The sequence below is a fragment of the Phyllostomus discolor genome, chromosome 2 (assembly GCF_004126475.2).
Source record: "Phyllostomus discolor isolate MPI-MPIP mPhyDis1 chromosome 2, mPhyDis1.pri.v3, whole genome shotgun sequence".
In the NCBI taxonomy this organism is placed as follows: domain Eukaryota; kingdom Metazoa; phylum Chordata; class Mammalia; order Chiroptera; family Phyllostomidae; genus Phyllostomus; species Phyllostomus discolor.
The window spans coordinates 55,724,773-55,745,441 of record NC_040904.2 but is presented as its reverse complement, the minus strand read 5'-3'; the positions used below and the strand labels follow the sequence as shown (position 1 = coordinate 55,745,441).

Below are 20,669 nucleotides of genomic sequence, written 5' to 3'. Positions count from 1 at the left end.
ATCATAAAATAACTGAGGAGACAGGGATTTTTGGGGGGAGGAGGGGATTTTTTTAAAGACTATGTGCAAATTCTGGCCATAAATGTAAGATTCCTTCCCCCCTTTTTTGGTGCAAATCGCTCAGACTTTACTGTTTTATATGTATTAGTGGCTTTGTAGTATTAGTTAAACTTTGCAGATATAGCTCTACTTTGGAATATTTTGTTGTCATTCAGTTTCCTTTAATGACCTCCATCTCCCTGAAGGACAGGTGCAGCCAGCTATGTGATGGTGAGAGATGGTCACTTGAAGATTTTGCCCTGATTGAAGTCTTTGCTCACATGCTTCAAGGCCCTTTCCCAGCAAAAGTACTCTCTTTTAAAAAATATATTTTGTTGATTATGCTATTACAGTTGTCCCATATTTTTCTCCCCTTTATTCCCCTCTGCTCTGTACCTGCCTCTCCTGTCAGCATTACCCCTCCTTAGTTTATGTCCATGGGTCATACATATAAGTTCTTTGACTTCTACATTTCCCATACTATTCTTAATCTCCTCCTGTCTATTTTGTATCTACCATTTATGCTTCTTATTCCCTGTACCTTTTCCCCTATTCTCCCTCCCCCCTCCTCCCCACTAACAACCATCCATGTGATCCCCATTTCTATGAATCTGTTCCTGTTCTAGTTGTTTGCTTAGTTCATTTTTGGTTTTGATTTTCTAGGTTTGGTTGTTGATAGTTGTGAGTTTGTTGTCATTTTATTGTTCATATTTTTTATGTTCTATTTCTTAGATAAGTTCCTATAACATTTCATATAATAAGGGTTTGGTTGAGTATGGCTGCAAAATAGAGGAAGAAGTGATGTTTATGCAAAGTGAAATAAAAGAAAGCATACAAGAAACCAACTGTCATGGGAAGGAAACTGAGACTCAGATCAATGATTTGGAGCAGAATGAGGAAATAAACATTCAACCAGAACAGAATGAAGAAACAAGAATTCAAAAAAATGAGGAGAGGAAGCTCCAGGACAACTTTAAATGCTCCAAAATCCAAATTATAGGGGTACCAAGAGAGGAGGAAGAGCAATAAATCAAAAACTTATTTGAAAAAATAATAAAGGAGAACTTCCCCAATCTGGCAAAGGAAATAGACTTCCAGAAAGTCCAGTAAGCTCAGAGAGTCCCAAAGAAGTTGGACTCAAGGAAAAACACACTGAGGCACATCATAATTACCGTACCCAAGATTAAAGATAAGGAGAGAATCTTAAAAAATAGCAAGAAAAAAGGAGTTACCTACAAAGGAGTTCCCATAAAACCATCAGGTGGTTCCTCAAAAGAAATCTCACAGGCAAGAAGGGGCTGGAAAGAAGTATTCAAAGTCATGAAAAACAATGACTTATATCCAAGATTACTCTATCTAGCAAAGCTTTCACTTAGAATGGAAGGGCAGATAAAGTGCTTACCTGATAAGGCGAAGTTAAAGGAGTTCATCACCACTGAACTAGCCCTTTTTATATGAAATGTTAAAAGGTAAAAGTACTCTTGAATGAGCATCTGGGTTTTGCTGCCAAGATCCAGTTTCTGTGTCCTATATGACTTCCAGTCTACACTTAGTGGAAAGACAAGTCCCTGTCTTTGGAAGACCCAGACTCCTGAAATAGAGCTGCTATGATTGGTTCCAAAGAGGATGACACTGACAAAGGCATTCTTCCTCAGCGTGTCCAATTACTGGAACATTCCAGTGATGAGGATGCAACTCCCAAAGGTCTGAATGAGTTCTTCAGGGAAGTGGTACCATGAGGACCAGCCACCTTTATCAAAGTGCTCCCCCAAATATGGAAGCACCACAGAGAGAGTGTCCTCATTGGAGTACTTGCCCTTAAATTCATAAGACACAAAGGTACTCTTGGGAAGGTGAACAAAGGGGTCCTTAGCCTTTGGCTCTGCAGCCAGCACTGGCTCACATTCATCATCTCCTCAGGAGTGGGGGCAGCTGCCTTCTCCTCTTTCCATTCAGCCTGAGGTTTCTGCTTCTCCTGAAATCCCTTTTCCTTCTGAGGTGTGTCCTTTTTAGGCTGACTCTCTGCAGACATTTTAGCCTCAAACTGGGCCATCTTCTCACTGAGTTTCATTTGCCCCAAGAGAGAGTGGAACTGGGGCTGGTTAACACAGGTGAGGAACCAGTGGTTGTTGTTGAGGAGGGTCTGGTGGAAAGGAAGCTCCAGGACATGTTTATAGAGCCACAGCAGGGTGCAGACAACTGTGATGTCAGCCAGTGTCACATGTTCGCCCACCAGAAATGCCTGTTTCCAAGTGAGCATTCAGCAGCCCCAGAACTCTCCTCATCTCCTCCTTTGCACTCTCTGTGGCCTGCTTGTTGTACGTCTGATGCCCATGATGGGAAACTGGCTGGGGGCCCTATGTTGCTGTCATCAAGTTCACCCACTGAACCACCTGGGTCACTGTCTCTGGACTTCTTCCCAGCAGCTTCTCATTGTTCAAGTAGTAGGTGACAGCATTGCTTTCTAACACACAAAAAACATCTTCACCTTCAAATGCTGGGACCTTGCTGACAGGAAATTTGCAGGGAAATTGAGGGGTATGGTTGGTTTTGTCAAAGTGGAAGTGGGGTGGTACAGAGAGCACTCGGAACCGAGCTCCTCTCTACTGAGCTGCAATGAAGGCCTTGAAGGCCTTCCAGTTTTCAGGATATATGTACAGGGCCCCAGGAGCCATGGTGATTCCACAGAGAAAAGGACAGGAAGGTAGTTTTAATTGCAATATATTTAATTTCAATATATCTTTGCAATATATGGTGCATAATTTACCAACCATTTTTTCAAAATTTTTCATAATTTACCAACCATTTTTTCACTATATTACTATAGTGAAAAAAAATAAAAGATTCCTGAATGGTTTGTGAACTACCAATGCTTGAACAAAACTTTTTCTAGCTCAGGAATTAGCCAAGTACTTTTCAAATATTATCTATATTCTTCAAATATTAACTATAATTACAATATTAAAAATAAATTGGAAGCCTACACTACCTTTCTGAAGGCAATTGCTTACTTTAGTATTCGCAAAAGTTTAATATTGAGAGTAGGAAGTTAAAGTAGCTTAAATTATTATAGGTTCTGGCAAATTGCTTTAGTAACTCAAGCCTCAAATAATCAATTTTGTTTGATTATTATCATAGACGTTTGTGATTCGGTATGTTATATTATTTATCCTGCCAGACCCAAGCACTGTACTATTTCAAATATAGATATTTGAACAACATGGCAGCCATCCCTCTTGCAGTTAAAAATCTACATATAACTTTTGACTCCTCCCAAAACTTAACTACAGTCATTTCATTGGTATCCATAGGGGATTGGTTCTAAGATCCCCTCATGAATGCCAAAATCCATGGATGCTCAAATACCTGATACAAAATGGCATAGACCAATGTATGTAATTGACGCTCAGTCTCCACAGGTTCCCAACTGTGGATCCAAAGTACTGTTTGTAGCCCATGCTTAGTTCAATCCACAGATGCAAAGCCCAGGAATGCAGAGGACCAACTGTTTACTTCCTGAAAACAATCCATGTGTAAGTGGACCCATGAAGTTTAAACCCTTGTTATTCAAGGGTCAACTGTATCTATAATATCAAAAGAGAAAAATGAGATTGAATTGCAACATAGAGTGTCTTATTTAAAAAGCAATAGAAACTAAATTACCATCTGTTCCTTTAATCTAAATATGGGAATAATTTTATTTTAAAAGATGATATTCTATCAAAGGACATTGGAATATCTTTAGGCATGTACATAAAAGGGTAAAGATGCAAAATGATTAAAGAGAAAAGATAAAAGATAAACATCTGTTAGACTGGCTACATATGGGACTCATATGTTTTAATTTTATTATGATAAATCTTATCAAGTTTGGTGTTGTGAAAATACTTGGATTAGTCACCAGAAGACAGGTTTCTTCTCCTGTTCTGCTATTGTGAGACTCCATTAACAGCAATAGGCCTACACAGTATAAAGAAATAAACTTAGATTTTGGGGTCATTTGGAGAAGAATTTGAAATAAGTTCTGTTAACCACGTTACATAAACTTTATGAAGTTCAGTATGGAGACAAAGATATGCACATTTAAAATTTTATAATTGTTAAAAATCCCCAATTTAAACTACATTTAATTTAAAAAAGGAAAAGAGGAGGGTATACAGAAAAGTAAGAGGGGGGGTAGAAAGGGAAAGGAGGAAGAAAAAAAAGGAAAGAAGAAAGGAAGGAAGGAAAGGAGGAAGGGAGAAAGGCAGTTTACTGGCTATGGAACTGACAGTCTTTGTGTCAACTTGATCTCTAAGCATGTTTTGATCCAATAGATTAAAAAATACTAAATCAGGCCCTGTTTATCTATACTTCTTGGTCTTCTTTGCCTGTATCTTTAGAGGGGCTCCCTTATGTCAGTAAGGATTAAATAGAACTGGGTCTCACACACTTTTGCCAGAAGTCCTGAAGAAGAGAAGATACTTCACTCTTCCTTAAGTCCCTGCATTAACATTCTCACATTTCTTTAGCCTTAATTCAATTTAATCCTCTCTCTGAAGAAATCATTGTCTAGGAAATGGAATAAGCCGATTAGATTAAACCGTCCCTGAAGCTGACTGAACCCATCCTTGGAGTTGGAGTGAGGGTCAATCTTCCACACAGACCACCTGCTGATAAGATTAGAGGGATGGGTTCTCAAAGAAGATATTTCATGGTAACTGGTAGAAAAGGAATGGGTGTAGAAGAGTCTCCACCAGACATTTCCTTCAAGGGTGTTATGAGACAATGAAGTGTCCTAACACACGGAAGATGCCTGAACTGAATGAGATGTTCAAAAATGTTAGTACTGTGTAGCTACTTGGAGTAGTTAATAATATTTTTTATGACATAGTGATATACCCTAATACACAATATACCCTAATATAGATACCAGCATTTGAAAATAAAATGACTATATTTTCTTTATGATTTTTTAACAATGTCATTCCTGTGAAATAAATGTAGTCTCACTTTCTTGAAATCCATTGTGCTCTTTTGCATGTTAGAGAAAAATATAGAGTTAAAGCTAAGTGCTTTACCCCAGTCTCACTCAATCATGAACATGTTCTGGTATTTTCTTAAATGCTGTTAGAATTTTAAATTAATGACATGTTTTTTACCACTTTAAGTACATTTATGTTTTGACTAAACTAGAGTATGCTCATGAGAAATCTTAGGCTATCAGTACTATTCATGGGGATTATTTTACAGCAGAAGAAGAGATATTGTGGACTTAAATTTATGATTTCTTTCTGATTCTAAAATAATGCATTTCTATGAAATGGACTCCATTAATATTATGGCTCTTTTATATTGTGCTTTATTAATCTACATGTATTCCAAGTTCTGACTGATACATTATTTTTTATTTAAAAAGTCAATTAAGATAATTACGTATATATATAATCCATATAAAACTTATGTAAAGATGATGTAGAAAAAACAAATTAAGATTAAACACACACTTGTTTAAAAGTAAATGTTTTGGCAACTTTAAGGGTAAATTAAACAATCTCTTAAAAACCTTTAAGTTATGTTGAGTATTTAGGTATATTTCTTTTAAAATAATTTTAGTGCACTCATGAAAATGTTAGTAATACCTTTTTCAGTATCAGAACTATAGTGAAGTCAATAAATGATATAATTAGGTAATGAAGGAAGGCCAGAACTCTTGTTATGGTCATTTTCAGTTTCTTACTGCTCTTCACTGCAAGTTTGATTGCCCACATGAAACTAAATGCTCTGAAATAATCTTCTCAGGGCCTTATCAAATGGTTTTATTAAATATTCAATTGTAACCTAACAATTTTATGGAATGGTAGAAATGCTTTCACATTGAAGTCAATATTATTTTTTTACTGCTCAGTTATAGTTATCCCCACTGCCCCCCCTATTGCTCTACCCTACCCCATTCCCAAAGATGACCCCCTCCACAAAGATGACCTCCTCCTTATTGTCCTTGTCCATGGATATTTTGTATAATTGTAGTAATTTTTTAAAGAAGAAAATCATGTTTTAGGCTACTGCTGCCGAGGTAAAAGCAATAAACCAAGCTGCGTTTATTATGAGGACTTATGAAACATACTGTCGATGTGAATACGGATATGTGAGCACACAATTAATTCTGCAGCAGTGGTGTAATGCACAGACTATGAGCTCATGGATTTGTATTCAGTGGTCTAATAGAAGGCAATATAATATATGAGAAATCAATAGGGTGGAACATTTATCAAATTGATTTCTTTATATGGTGAAATGAGTGGGTAAAATTGATTTTCCTTTTACATTTCCCTTCTTGTACTACATATTTCTTAAACATTCACAGGACTTTGGAAACAGAATGCATTTTTCAGCTATTGATTTCCAATATTTAGCACTTTCTTAATTTTCTTTTGAGACAAAATTCAGAAACAAGCAAATATAATGTATATCAGACATTTATGTTCTTAATACCACTTTTGCATGATAAACATTGCACAATTCAACCCAATGCAAATCCTTATAACAGTTTTCAATTAAAATACATGATTTTTTCTTTGGTAGCCCATGTGTGTTGGCATGTGTTTTCTTAGACAAAAGGAATATTTTAAATGACCATTTTTGGAATACTATAATCAATGAAAATAATAAAATAACATTTTAAGAGTATACTAGAAATAATGAAAAACAAGCTCAGAGAAAATAAGAAAAAACATTATAAAAAGGAAAATTTTGCCAAAAACAAACAGAAATGATGCAGAATTACTAAATCTGCACAACAGAAAAATTCACATCAATTATTTCTAAGTATAAATAGTACCAGTAGTGACAAAAGGATCTTTTTGCAAACTGTTGTGTAGATAACCATCTTTAGTGATCAAAGGTTTGTGTCTTGTACATATCTAGGCACTTATATTACATACAAATATAAATGGCTGAGCACATATTCAGAATTTTCTTTAGCATTTCAGTTATATATTTGTGTTGCCTGAGGTAATTTTTCAATGTTAAAGGTGTAAAATTTCAGGTTCATTCATTGGAATCCTAAAAAAAATAATAATAACTGTATTTACTAGATCTACTTGTGAGTATCAGAGGGTCCAGAATTACTTGCAAGAGATTTTCTGAGCAATCAGAAGTCTTTATTACTGAAAAGTTCCTTTTGCACTAGAACAGGCAAAGAGAAAATTTGGAATGCTAATCAATTGATAAAAAAGTAACACTTTTGGTGGATAGGGACAATAACCCTAGTGCCAAGTTTCGAGCATGTCACCTGGCAGATGAAAGGTTCTCATGTAAGGTGCACATGGAATAATGACACTGAATTGTGAAAATAACATTATAAATCTCATATTGTAAAAGGTAGCAGAAAATAATGCCTTTATTATGATTGTAGATTAATTGTTTAGATAGTTATTGCATTTGAGTTTTGATGACCAGACCATCCTAATAAAGGGCAGAACAAGTGTGAATAGTTTATGTTATCTTGTTCTCAAGTAAGTTGAATTATACCAATTTGGTATTTTGATGTTGAATGCATATGTTCTGAATTTTCTTCTGTTCAAAATAAATTAAGACAAAAATTAATATGCATGAATGAATCCTTGTCGTGGTTGCTGACTTCCTCTCTCATTCTCACTCTCACTCTCTTGCTTACTAGTCAACGGATTTAAACTAGTAATAGAATTTCAACTTTAGAACACTAATCTCAGAAGCTATTTTAGATACTCTGCAGAACCCAGAAGGGAGAATCTGCTTTGGTTCATGGTACATTATCATCACTGGCAATGCATCATTCTCCTCAACAGGAGCCACTGCTCCATGTAGCAACCCGCTCCAGGCCACAGAATGTTGGTGAGCTCATGACACTGATGTCATGTGCAAATGATTGAGCATTGGATGGAGCAGTGCAGACGAATCTGATCTTGGGCCCCATGTTGGCTCCTGCCTCCTTGATTTTTGGATATGGCCACTAAATTCTTCCTTGTTTTCCAGATTTTGCAACCAGGTTTTATAGCTTCTGTAGATCTTATCTTCTCATCAGTGTTCCAACATCTTCTACACCCAGTGGTTTGAGGTGAACTCTGTTTCCCACTGCATTTCACAGGATTCTGTGCAATCTTATGAGGTCCTGGGGAAGCTGCAATGCCAGTCCTAACCCTATGTCCTTTCCTCCTCTCAAACCCACATAACTCACAGTTCAGCACCTAAAATCCTGTGCTGCTCACCTAACTCTTCCCAATGCACACAATCTCCTGGATAGCTGAGTTCAGTCTTACTCCACCAGTGCTTCCCAAACCATAGCTCACAGGATCACCTGGAGGACCAACTAAAACAGAGTGTTGGGCTCTGCCCTCAAATTTCTAATTCAGCAGGTCTGATCAAGTCCTGAAAGCTTTCATTTCTAGCAAGTTACCAGGTGATGCCAATGCTATTTTCCACTTCGAGAAGCACTCTCCTACTATAAATGCTTGGCTCATTGGCCAATGGCTCTGTAAGATCAATAATACTTTGTCATCATTCCCTAGACTTCTGATGAATTAAAGTATCACCATGTTACTCCAATAACAACATCCAGCATTTATTAAGTTCTTACTATGTTCCAGGTAGCATAAGGACTTCATATGATTTATTTTAATCCATAAACAAAGCCAAAAGATTATTCTTACTACATGGATGAGGATTATGCATCACAGTGATGTCTAGAAACTTGGTTATAGTTGTATACAATGTAAGTGGAAAAACTGATATCAAAATGACATTGATTCAAATCTTTAAATAATAGAGACTTTGTATTATGTTTATATGTATGTAAATGCCATTAGAAATTATTTAAATAAAAAGTTCTGAAAGAAATCAGATTTTATCATGAAAATTGTGGTGCTTATTATTATATATTAGTTATAGTACAAAAAAAGTGCCACTGAGGAGAGTAATGAATTCATATTACTGCTGAACAAGATAGAAAAAAAATAAAAATCAACATTACAGAGACAAAATACTTGGAAAATTATCTATCAAAAACACTTAAGAAATAATATGGTCAATATGTATCATACCAATAAGACTATATATAGAATAAATAAATATATATATATATATATATATATAGAGAGAGAGAGAGAGAGAGAGAGTGAGAGAGAGAGCAAGAGAGAGACAGAGAGACAGAGACAGAGACACTTAGAATCTATGTGGTGTATAGAGAGTAAGTGAGTATCTTCCTGGTTTCTTCTAATGAATATACTTATGTTTCCAAATATTTATAATCCTAAAATAGGCTGTATATTTTTTTGCAAGAGTAATTCTTTTATGTTAGTTAAAATTCAACAAAAAAATTGTATTGATCTAACCAGCTTGCATGCCTGTCTGATGACTTTGTGTTTGCCTAATACAATATAGCATAGTTGCTGTACATCCTCACTGTTTTAGAATTTGTTTTCCCTGTAATTCAAAGGCAGTATATTCAAGAAATTAAAGAAAGGTGTCAGAAACATCCATTTGACCCTCTTTTATGTCATAGAGATAACTCCCGCTACTCCAGTGAAGCCAAGACAAGAATGAGAAGCTCAAATCAAACCAGAGAGATAAGTGTTAAAAGTTCTTATGGTTAGTTTAAAAATGTGCTTTGAACATCCTGAAAGATAATATAACTTTAGCTATAGAGTTTTTTGTTTGTTTAACTTCCTTGACCATTATACAATTACCAAGTACACAAAAGGTAAAGCTGTTTCCATTAGGTAGTTCCTTTGCCACCCTTGCTTTGATTCTGTTTTATTGCTACAGATATACAATTCAGGACAGATCAATAATCATTAAAACTGTGGTTGTACTAATGCTGGTTGAATGTTTCAACCAGATAGGAGTCTTTGGTTAAATAACATTTAGCCACAATATACTAGAGTACTGTTCTTGATAAATATCAAGTTTAATTGAATGCTACGCATTCGATCAGCTGCCAGTTCTAAATAACGCAAGATCTGGGTAACTAAAGCCATTATTTTTGTTAATATTAAACATATTTTACAACTTTTTTCAATTGAGATCTCAAGACAGTCTAAACCTTCAAGATAGTTTTATATAAGGGAACTGGACTTAGAGGAATTGATTGCTTCTTCAGAGAAACTCAATCAAGTATTCAAGCTCACATTAAACAGACAAATTCAATTACATAGAATTCTCAAGAGTAGATTATGTTACTATTGGTCACTCTATACTAAATATATTTGATATATAAATATATATTCTATTCTATTCTGAAATCATGCTGGTTCTATTACATATCACTCACTTATCTTTAAATTATGTGCCATCTGTGGTATAAAAATTGTAGCTATAATACATCATTTTTACAAACCTCTATGGGAGCCAAACAAAATGGAGACCACTTAATACAATAAACTTACCTTTTTCTAGAAATAAATATTTAATTTATAATACCAAATTACAGACAAACATGTAAATTTTGATTCCAATTCAAATTTAAAATAAACAGAAGAGTACATTATATGGAATTATGAATAATTTATACATATATGAAATATACACTGATAACACTGAGTCTGTTGTCCTGATGTTCCAGTTCACATTATAACATCACTCCTTAAATACTGAGCCACAGAGCTGGAGACATTCTATTGAAAATATTACCCTACCTTTGCCAAGGGAAAAAGGACTTTCAAACAATCATCATTTCACTAGTAAAGCCAGAAGTTTTGGAGTAATAGCAGAAATTTCAAGAAAAACCAAAAAGCTGCCTCTTAAATTAATTTGTCATAAAACTTCAAAGTGGAGACAAAGTTTCTAACCTTCAGAAATCACTTCAAAAGAGAAGTGATTTTGCTATGCTAAGTGCTATAAAGAAGGTATTGGGAACAGAAGGCAAAGATATGGATCTTTGACTATACCAGCCTATGAAATAATATCTAATCTCATTCATTATCTATCTATTATCTAATTCATTATCTATTATCTATCTCTATCACCTATCACTTACCATTCATTCATTCCTATTTTTGCGATGTGGCCCATGCTGTTCTGAGATTGCTATGAGGCAATTAGAAAAGGGAGGTCCACAAACTCTTATCTGAAATACCTGGGTTTAGAATTGCTTTGGAATTCACAATATTTCAGAATCATTGACAGAAACAAAGTGAAAATACCCTACATTATATTACATTACATTACATTATAATCAGACATATTTATTGTAGCAAAATTGATGAACTTTTAACACAGTATATACTGGCATATATTTTAGGTCAGATACTGAGTTCCGGTCAAGTTAAATTTCTCCAACAAATAAGTTACAAAAAATAACAAAACAAAACAAAAAATCATGATTTTCAGAGATTTTTGCATTTCAGAAATGTCACTATGCAATTCTTGACTTGTACTTAGACTAGGTCCAAATTAAGTAAGAGAAGGCTTATATAGTTATTCTCTTGTCCTCTCTAATCAGCTTATTTCAAAGTTCCTGAATATACATAAAGTAAAATAATAAGAGCATGTGGGGGGATAAATGGTGATTGAAAAAGTGAAATATTGAAAAAGACAAAAATCAAGTTATATAAAATTTGCCCAAACACTGTTACAAAGGTAAGGGTATAAATTGAATACTGTTGGTATAGCTGTAACTATTTTTACAAACAAAACCACATATAAAATGTATAATGTTTCCTGAATAACCAAAATTGGTTTATAATTTTGTGGAGCCCCATACAGAGGCTCCTGGTAAGGAAGTCCCCTTCAAGCAGTGGGAATCTCTGACTCCTGCATTCCCTCCATCACCTGGCTCTGCCATGTGCTTCCAAGGTTGCTGCGCTCCTTTGTAAAAATTCAAAGAAAAGAAAAAGATGGAAAATGCACTTCCTCTTTTTAATTACCTAGACCAAGAAGTTAAAATATATATACACACACACACACACACACATATATATATATCACTTCACCTTATATTTTCTTGGCAAGATTTTGTCATGTGACTCCGCTCAGATGGGAAGAAGGCTGAAGTATTTAGCTGCAGATACTCAGCCTCTTGTCCACTACAAATTTGTGATTAAGACAAGGGAGCATGAATTTTACTCAACATTTTGCTATCTCTGTCACACTTGCATTTGAGACATGAGATGAGATGAGATGTTAATTTTTATAATTAACTGATAAATGCAACATCAATGACTTGTTCATATACTGACTTCCTAATGAAGATACAATGGTTAGCTATAATAAGCAAAAAGTTTCAACTCTGCCTATAATTATGTATTATATGAGCTGCCTTGAACAACAAAAAAATTCACCATCACTTTATCATTTCTCTTGTGTCTATGTCTAGTCAGGAATTACTGGGCCCAGAACAAGATCCACATCATAAGACCAAGAGCAGATGAAGGTGAAAAGTGTTCCATTGCAGTATGTTGATGTTAAGAAAGAAAAAAATTTCCAACAGAAAAAAAAAAAAGATTTATAATAGTTGTAAAATTTCCGAAATGTCTAGCAATTTAGATGTTTTTACTACAAATTAATTTGGTTCTTATGGACGGTGAAAAGTTGACTTTAGCTGAAAGTAGAAAAGGAGATAATCTGTGGATTTCTCCCCTTTGGCCAAAGTCCCAGAAAAAAAAGAAGGCTTTTATTTCGATATTCTACTTAATTTAATAAGGAACTTGCTGCTCCAGATTATGTTTAGCACCCAGGGGAACAAAAAATACATACAATCATGCCAGTCCAACATTAATTTTAATATGTTACCAGCTTTTGTCTACATGTATGTAGTTAAATGATTATATTTCATATATTAAGGTCTTTATCAGCCACTTCCTGATATTATCTAACCAGGCTAAATCTTTCAGATTATAAATTACATATTACATATAAATTGAAAAAATACTTATCTACTTAATCTTTAAAAGAGAGAAGCAGATTCACAATGTTCATTAGGTTTAAAGGTTTAAGTACTGTTTGTTGAACATCCAGACCAACTATCTACTCTACTAAGTAATTCCTTTCACATTCCTTGGAAACCATTCATTTAAGTTCTGTTTAACTTTAGCAATAATTGTGTAAGCACTGCCAATTGTAATTATTGATTTATTAGTGATAATGCTAAAAATAGTCAATGATATCATATTGAAACTTTTAAAAAATAAATAAAAGTTATAGATTATAATCCTAAAATTTCATGTGAATCCCCTAAAGATCCATTAATTTATACCTCTTGGCAAAGTTGTGCAGTCAATTGCTAAATGGCCATATCTCATTTTATGTAGTGAAACCTTAAATAATTTCATCAAGCTTATTAAGTCAAGATAGAAGATATCTTTTGCAGTTAAGAGCCATTCAGGATAATTGGAACCATATTAGTTATTTGAAGAGAGAGAATTTAAAGAAATAAGTTACTTAAAAACTATTAAAGGGTGAAAAGGACAAAAATGGAAAACAAGTAGCAGAGTAACTACAGGAAGCAGCTATCGATGCTGGGCTGTGGGACAAAAGGAAAGCAGTGTGGGTTATTCAACTGCAAGCTTCCAGATGAGGTGCAGAGAACAGAGGAGGGGCTGCTGTGCTGGTACTTTGTAGAGGGTATGTGGACCCTGGTTTGGAGAATGAAAACAGACTGGATACTGAGCAGTTGTCTCTGCCTGTTGCAGACATGATGCTGACAGGAACAATGACTAAACAGGAAAGAGTACACTTTTTTTCTCATGCTTCATATTGTCAGAAGCTGACAGAATGCCAGCTCAAGAAGGAAGAATGCAGTTTGCTTAATAACCATTTCATTACCTAAGTAATATCATTTAGGTGTTATAGGTAAGAATAGATAAGTAGTAAAATTAAGTATCTGTGCAATTTCACTTGACCAGAAAATCTTTTGGCCTTTGAAACAAAATGAAATAGAACTTATATAGCAAATTCAGTGAAATTTACTCTTGATCACAACAGGCTTCCAGAAGTACTACTAAACCATTAAGTTTCTCTCTAGAGATGCTATGCCTTGTCTCTTTAAGACCCTTGTAGATTAAGTCAACAATTTATTTTAGCATACTTATAGAACTTTAAGTTTTAACATTTTAACATCTGTCACTTAAAAAATAGTATTTATCTGTCATGATCACATTCCAATTGGCTTTCTCCTCCTTGATTCTCAGTCAATAGCATTTAACTTTGACTCTTAGTAACGTTATTGAGTTTTTTTTAAAAGATCTTATTTATTTATTTTTAGAGAGGGAAGGGAGGGAGAAAGAGAGAGAGAGAGAAACATCAATGTGCGGTTGCTGGGGGTCATGGCCTGCAACCCAGGCATGTGCCCTGACTGGGAATCGAACCTGCAACACTTTGGTTCGCAGCCCGCACTCAATCCACTGAGCTATGCCAGCCAGGGAGCTATTATTGAGTTTTCTTTACCTCTGTCACATTATGAGTGATTTTATCCTGTCCTCTAAATATAATTTATTTAGCTAAATCCATAAGAGACAACTATAACTTTGTGGGTTTTTACATCTTCTTTCAAAATATCTCAGCATGTGTTTGATGTTATGTTTACTAGTCTGAACACCTGCTTAAATATTTTTCCCTTGAGCCAGAAATAATCTTTCTGCCTCTGAAATCCCATGACATTTTATCCGTACCTGCGTAATAGTGTAAACATTTTCCAATCAATCCTAAAATTGTCTATGTATATATGTTTATCTCTCCTACTACCTTTAAATTAGAACAGGATCTTCTTCTGAACTCTTATGTGCCAAGGACTTTATTAGGTACAAAAAATGCAAATTTGAATAAAAAAAAGAACTTGCTCTTATGGAATTCAAGGTCATTCAAGAGTCATACAGAAATAAAAAATTAAAAGAGCTATGACTATGTAGTTCAGTTAGTTGGAGCATCATCTCCATACACCAAGGTTGTGGATTGCATCCCTGGTCAGGCCACATACAAGAACCAACCAATGAATAAATAAGACGTGGAACAAAAAATCTCTCTGTCACTGTCTGTCTCTTTCTCTCATCAGTACATGTTTTCAAGAATTAAAACAGAGTGAGATGAGTACAATAATAGTAACTTATACAAGATATAGAGATAGCAAAAGGAAATTGGGATTCATTTGGCTAGTAGTTAACTGAAAAAAAAATTGCAGCCACTTCTTGAGTGACATCGAAATGGGTATGAAAGCAATTGGTTGTGTTGGACAAAGGATGACATTTCAGTTAGATAACACCGCATCAGTGAAAATGCAGAGATGTAAAAACTCAAGTCATATTTAGAGGAATTGCAAAGTGTACCTGAGGATTTGCAAGGTCAGTATAACATGAGATGCAAGGTATTCTTCAACAGAAGAGATGTAGGCAGTGTCCACATCATGGAGTTTTTTTAATGTAATAAAGACAATTTTGTACTCCATTCAGTAGGAAGTTCAGAATTACAGTAATAAATCAGTGTAAGTAAAAGACCCCCCACAAATAGTTTTACTTAAATGAAATTACTTAGGGTCTGATGGATTGGAATGAAGGTCAACTGAATACAGAAGGACTTTAGGATACTGGTGAAAGGCATGTAACTTAATCATAACCCCTTCTTCAAGATATTGAATTTTGAGGAGGACACACAGAGAAACACAGACAACTTTAGAATTAAATATTGCAGTGGAAATATTTAATGCCTATTGGCAGCAATCTGGACTGCCTGATGGTTAGTGCCAACAGTGTAGCTGGGAGGTAATGATATTCTGACCAATATATTTCATGCAATACCCGTGGACATAATTCTGTAATCCCTATTGTAATTCTAACATACTTGATTCTTCTTTCAAATATATCCTTCTGTTTATAAATTAAGTGACGTATGTTCTATAATTTTTTTCTTTAATTCAGCAGAAGTATTCTCTATAGAATCCTAATTGGCATTGTACAAACCTAAAGCTTTAACTTGCATTACATGATCTCAGAAAATCCCCTTAAAAACATAAGGTAATGTCAGTGTCAAAATACTCTTACTTTGAAAGTCTAAACATGAATGCAATGTCAAGATATTATGAGAATATCTTGTAGAAAGTAATAGTGGAAAATAAAGAGATTTATCATGAAAATTGAATTCCAAGACTAGAATTATTGATTAAATAAAATGTATTTTTTCACAACCCCATATCAATTATATTAGAGTTCTAGAATAGCATCTTTTTACAATTATAATGTACTCATTGTTATTTTATTTTAATTTTTAGAAGAATTAAAAAAATAAAATATGTATTATGTTAGCTTAGAGAAGGATGATTTTATTTCTTTTCTGCTTTTCTTTCCAATAATGTTTTGATGATCTTATTTTGCCTTATGTAGTAACTGGTCATTAAATTCTAATTAATATTGATAAAATACTACTAATAATTTTATTGGAACATTCACAATTATGATATTTGGCAAGATAAATCTTGGGGGTGCCATTCATTTTTAAAAGGTAGTTTACATACAGCAAAACTCACTCTTTGTAGTGTATACTCCACTGACTTCTACTTATAGTCTTCTGGCTCCCATAGTTTCTAATGGGAAATCTTCTATCTGTAACTCTTAACTTTGCACTTCACTATGTGTTGTGTCATTTATTCTAGTTGCTTTCAAATACTTTGTTTTCATAATTGGGTTTTAGCAGTTTGGACATTATGTTCCAGGTGTATGTATGTGTGTGGGTGGGTGTGGTTTTTGTGGTTTGCATTATTTTGTTTGATGTTTTCTGAACTCCTTAGGTCTTTGATTTGTTCTTTTAAATTAGGTTTAGAAAATCCTAAAACATTAGTTCGTTGATATTTTCCTCTAGTACTCACGTTTTTTCTTTTTTGTTGCATTCCAAATATACATATATTAGATAATAATATTTTCCCACAGGCCTTGGATGAACTGCATTTTGTTTTGATTTCAAAATGTTCCTTTCCTTTTATTTTACTTTGGGTAAATTTTATTAATTTTTAAGACCACTGATTTTTTGGGGTTTTTTTAAGTCTACTTATGGTACCATTGTCAACATTCTTTATTTCTGTTACCATGTTTTTCATTTCTAGAATTTTAATTTTTTTTAGATTTTATTTATTTATTTTTAGAGAGGGAAGTGGGGGGAGAGAGAGAGAGAGAAAGAGAAACATCAATGTGCGGTTGCTAGGGGCCGTGGCCTGCAACCCAGGTATGTGGCCTGACTGGGAATCAAACCTGCGACACTTTGGTTCGCAGCCCGCACTCAATCCACTGAGCTATGCCAGCCAGGGCTTAGAATTTTATTCTAATTCCTTCTTAGATTTTCTCTCAGCTAAAATTCCCTATCTGTTTCTGCATGATATTGAACTTTACCACTTGTTCTTTTAACATATTAATTATAATTAATTTAAATTTCTTATTGAATGGTTATAATTTCTGAAATGTATCTGAATCTCATTCTGTTGATTTATTTATTTCAACAGTGATTTCTTTAGCACCTCTTAAGTTTTTGATAAAACCTAAACTTATTATATAGTGCAGTAGAGACAGGTATATATTTTTTTGTATTTGAAAACAGACATTTCTTTTTTGCTTAGCTCTAATGTGAAGGGTGAGTCAGTCTTATTAAGAATCAATCTTATTTTGGGGCGTGCTTTTGTTATGTTTAATTTCTTTGCACCCCATCTTTCAAATTCCTCTAGCATTCGGGTGTGAGCTAGTTTGCTGGGAGTTTCTACTCTATGGCTGCTTCACATTCAGTTTTAGGTCTGTGCTTTTGCATGCACCTTAGAGAGGTTCTTGTTTCACATTTTTGACTTGCACCAGTAGTGAACTGATATTACTTGTTTCTGAAGACTTGCCAACCTGTTGGTGTGGAGCACAGATCTGGGAAGAGGTGTTATCTCTTGTTCTCGTTTGCTCCATCTTAGGAAAGTACAGTATTTCTGGGTCTTGTGCAAGACACCTTCTCAGAAATTTTGTGACTCTCTTTCTAATGCTAGGGGAGCTATATTAATCCTAGGATGTTTTCCTGAAACTTCCATAGAGACAAAAGTTGTTAAGTTTCTGCCTCTTTATCTTTCCTTTGGTTTCATGTTAGTGATTTCCCTGTATTTCAGCCCTTTGGTTGCTTTCAGTTCTATTGTGAAAGGAGAATAAAATGCTTTAGAAAAGGCAGAGAAAACATTCGTCTGAGAAAGAAATTACATTGAGGTTAGTAACTAAGATGAAGGGTGCATTGTAGAAAGCAACTAAAACTTCCTGCTTCTGTGGCTTTTCAATGAAACAGAAAAAGCAAATATACAACTGTGGTAAAATGTTGTAAAATAATTGAGATTTAGAAAAAAATAATTCCCCAATCTATTTGTACAGTTCAATTGAAACCGCTCAATACCATGGACTTTGAAAGAGGGAAAGGTAAGAAGGAGGGCATGTTAGGTGACCAAAGTACTATGACCAAATAATGAAAGAGATTCATGTAGTGAAAGTGAGCATAACATGGGAATAGGAAGGTAAGGTCTGAGTTTTGATATCCCATCCTCCACTTTTTCTCACTTGTAATCCCTGGGAAAAATCTCCTCAAGGTCCCAGTCAGCATACTTGGTGATGAATGATGTGATACTTACTGCTATTATTGACCGTGGTTTTGCTGTACTATGTCCCCAGAAAAGCACCACAGTCATTGTATAATCAACCCTCAGTTGCCTTACACTATCCCTGCCCCTTGCTTCTACATTATGCCTGTCTGGACGTGAAGGTTTTTCCCCTCACAATTATTTCATCATAAATAGCAGCTTATAAAGCAATCCTCTGTATTAACTTCTAAGTAGTATTTTGCTTGGTTGGTAGGGCGAGTTAGGAACAAGATTTAATTAATCTTGTTAAAGCACAGTAAGTGGTGTCTAAAGATTAAATCATGTAAGATTGGAATTGCATTCTTGAAAACTTACTAACAAGCCATAGTATTTAGTTATTTTTTATTATCACAAAACAAGGAAAGCTATACTGCACACAAGTAAATGACTCTGAACTAAGAAAGTACTCGATGATCAGAAGGCATTCATCTCCTAACAGAATCCCTCCCCACACATAAAGGATAAACATTTGCTTATTTATTTTCTCTTGAGAATGTTAATTACACAGAGGACTGGAGCCAACTGCCAACCATTATATGCCATTTGCCTTCTCTCAGCATTTCAGTATAAGCAGCAATTACCTTTGTAGCCAAATTTTAGTTATTGTATAAATAATCAATAATTTATTTTTGTAGAACAGTGTTCAAAGTGGAATAACTCTATGTTTCTATTTGTCTTTTTCTAAAGAAAAGCAATGACAATATGCAATAAGAACTCATACATTGCTGAAGTAGTGAACTGATAAAGCAAAAGCTGCAAACATCAGTAAAGGAAAGCATTGTGTTTCTTACACTGGTAATATTGGTTTTGAGCACATTGATATATTGTCTTAAATAAAAGTACTTAAAGATCTTTATCAGTTATAGTTTAGACAAGGTGTCCAACCCACGACCCACAGGCCACAACTTGGCTATGAATGCTGCCCAACACAAAATCATAAATTTACTTAAAACATTATGAGATTTTTTTTGTGTGTGATTACATGTTGCAATGTATTTAACATGTGGCCCAAGACAGCTCCTCTTCTGCCAGTGTGGCCCAGAGACACCAAAATATTGGACACCCCTGGTAGAGTGTTAGGACCAGTTTGGAATGTTTATCAGGATTTTAAAATACAGGAACCATATTTTTGTATAAACTATGTTCATGTTTGCACATGCTCCAGCTAGACATCATCTGACATATTTAAGTCAAGGTGATTCCTACTCACCCTTTGAAAACAAGAAGGCAGCTCTAATGATCTCTGAATCACCTGTGAGGTTAATCTTCTCTTGTATTTAAGAACAGTGTATGTTTGCAGTTAAAGAGCCCTATTGTGAGGTGCTGCAGGACTTAAGAATTTCAACAGCCTTCCTTATTTTATCCCATCTTCATTTCCTTCATACAAACTGGTGATATTTCTGCTTGTGTGAACCCTTAATCTCCTTATTAATCTGTAGCCCAGTCACACACTTGGTGCTGTCTTCTGAACATGCTTTCTTATATTTGTAATATGAACAGGCTGAGGATTTTCTAAATCTTTAAGTTCTGGTTCCTTTCTGCTTAACAATTCTTTCTTGACTTCATTTTTTTTCTCTCATTTTATCATGAGCATTCAGGATGAACCAAGCTGCTCTCTCAGCACATTGCATAGAACACCTCACAGCTAAAATTCCAATTTTATTTGCAAGTTCTACCTTACACAAAATGCTAGAAGATAAACACAATTCAAATATGTTCTTGGCCACTTTGTAATAAGGACCATCTTTTCACTGGCATTTGCCACTTTCCAATGGCATTTCCTCATTTCTGTCTGAAAGCAAACTGAACTGGCCTTTAATTCTTTCTACCAACATTCTTCTTAAGAATATTTATGTATTCTTTAAGCAAGTAGAGGCTTCTATCCAGCTCTCTTCTTATTTTTTTCTGAGTCTTCGCCAGAGTCACCTTTAACATTAATATTCATACTTCTAACATGTACCTCAAAACTCTGCCAGCCTCTTTATCACCCAGTTCTAGAACTCTTTCCAAATTTTTAGTTATTTATTACAGCAGCACCTATTTT

The 20,669-nt window shown here is 34.6% G+C and overlaps 1 pseudogene; it reads right to left on the bottom strand.

Annotated features, from left to right (window-relative positions):
- Window positions 1–266: 266 nt before the first annotated feature.
- On the bottom strand, window positions 267–2,714 carry LOC114491052 (annotated as a pseudogene).
- Window positions 2,715–20,669: the final 17,955 nt, after the last annotated feature.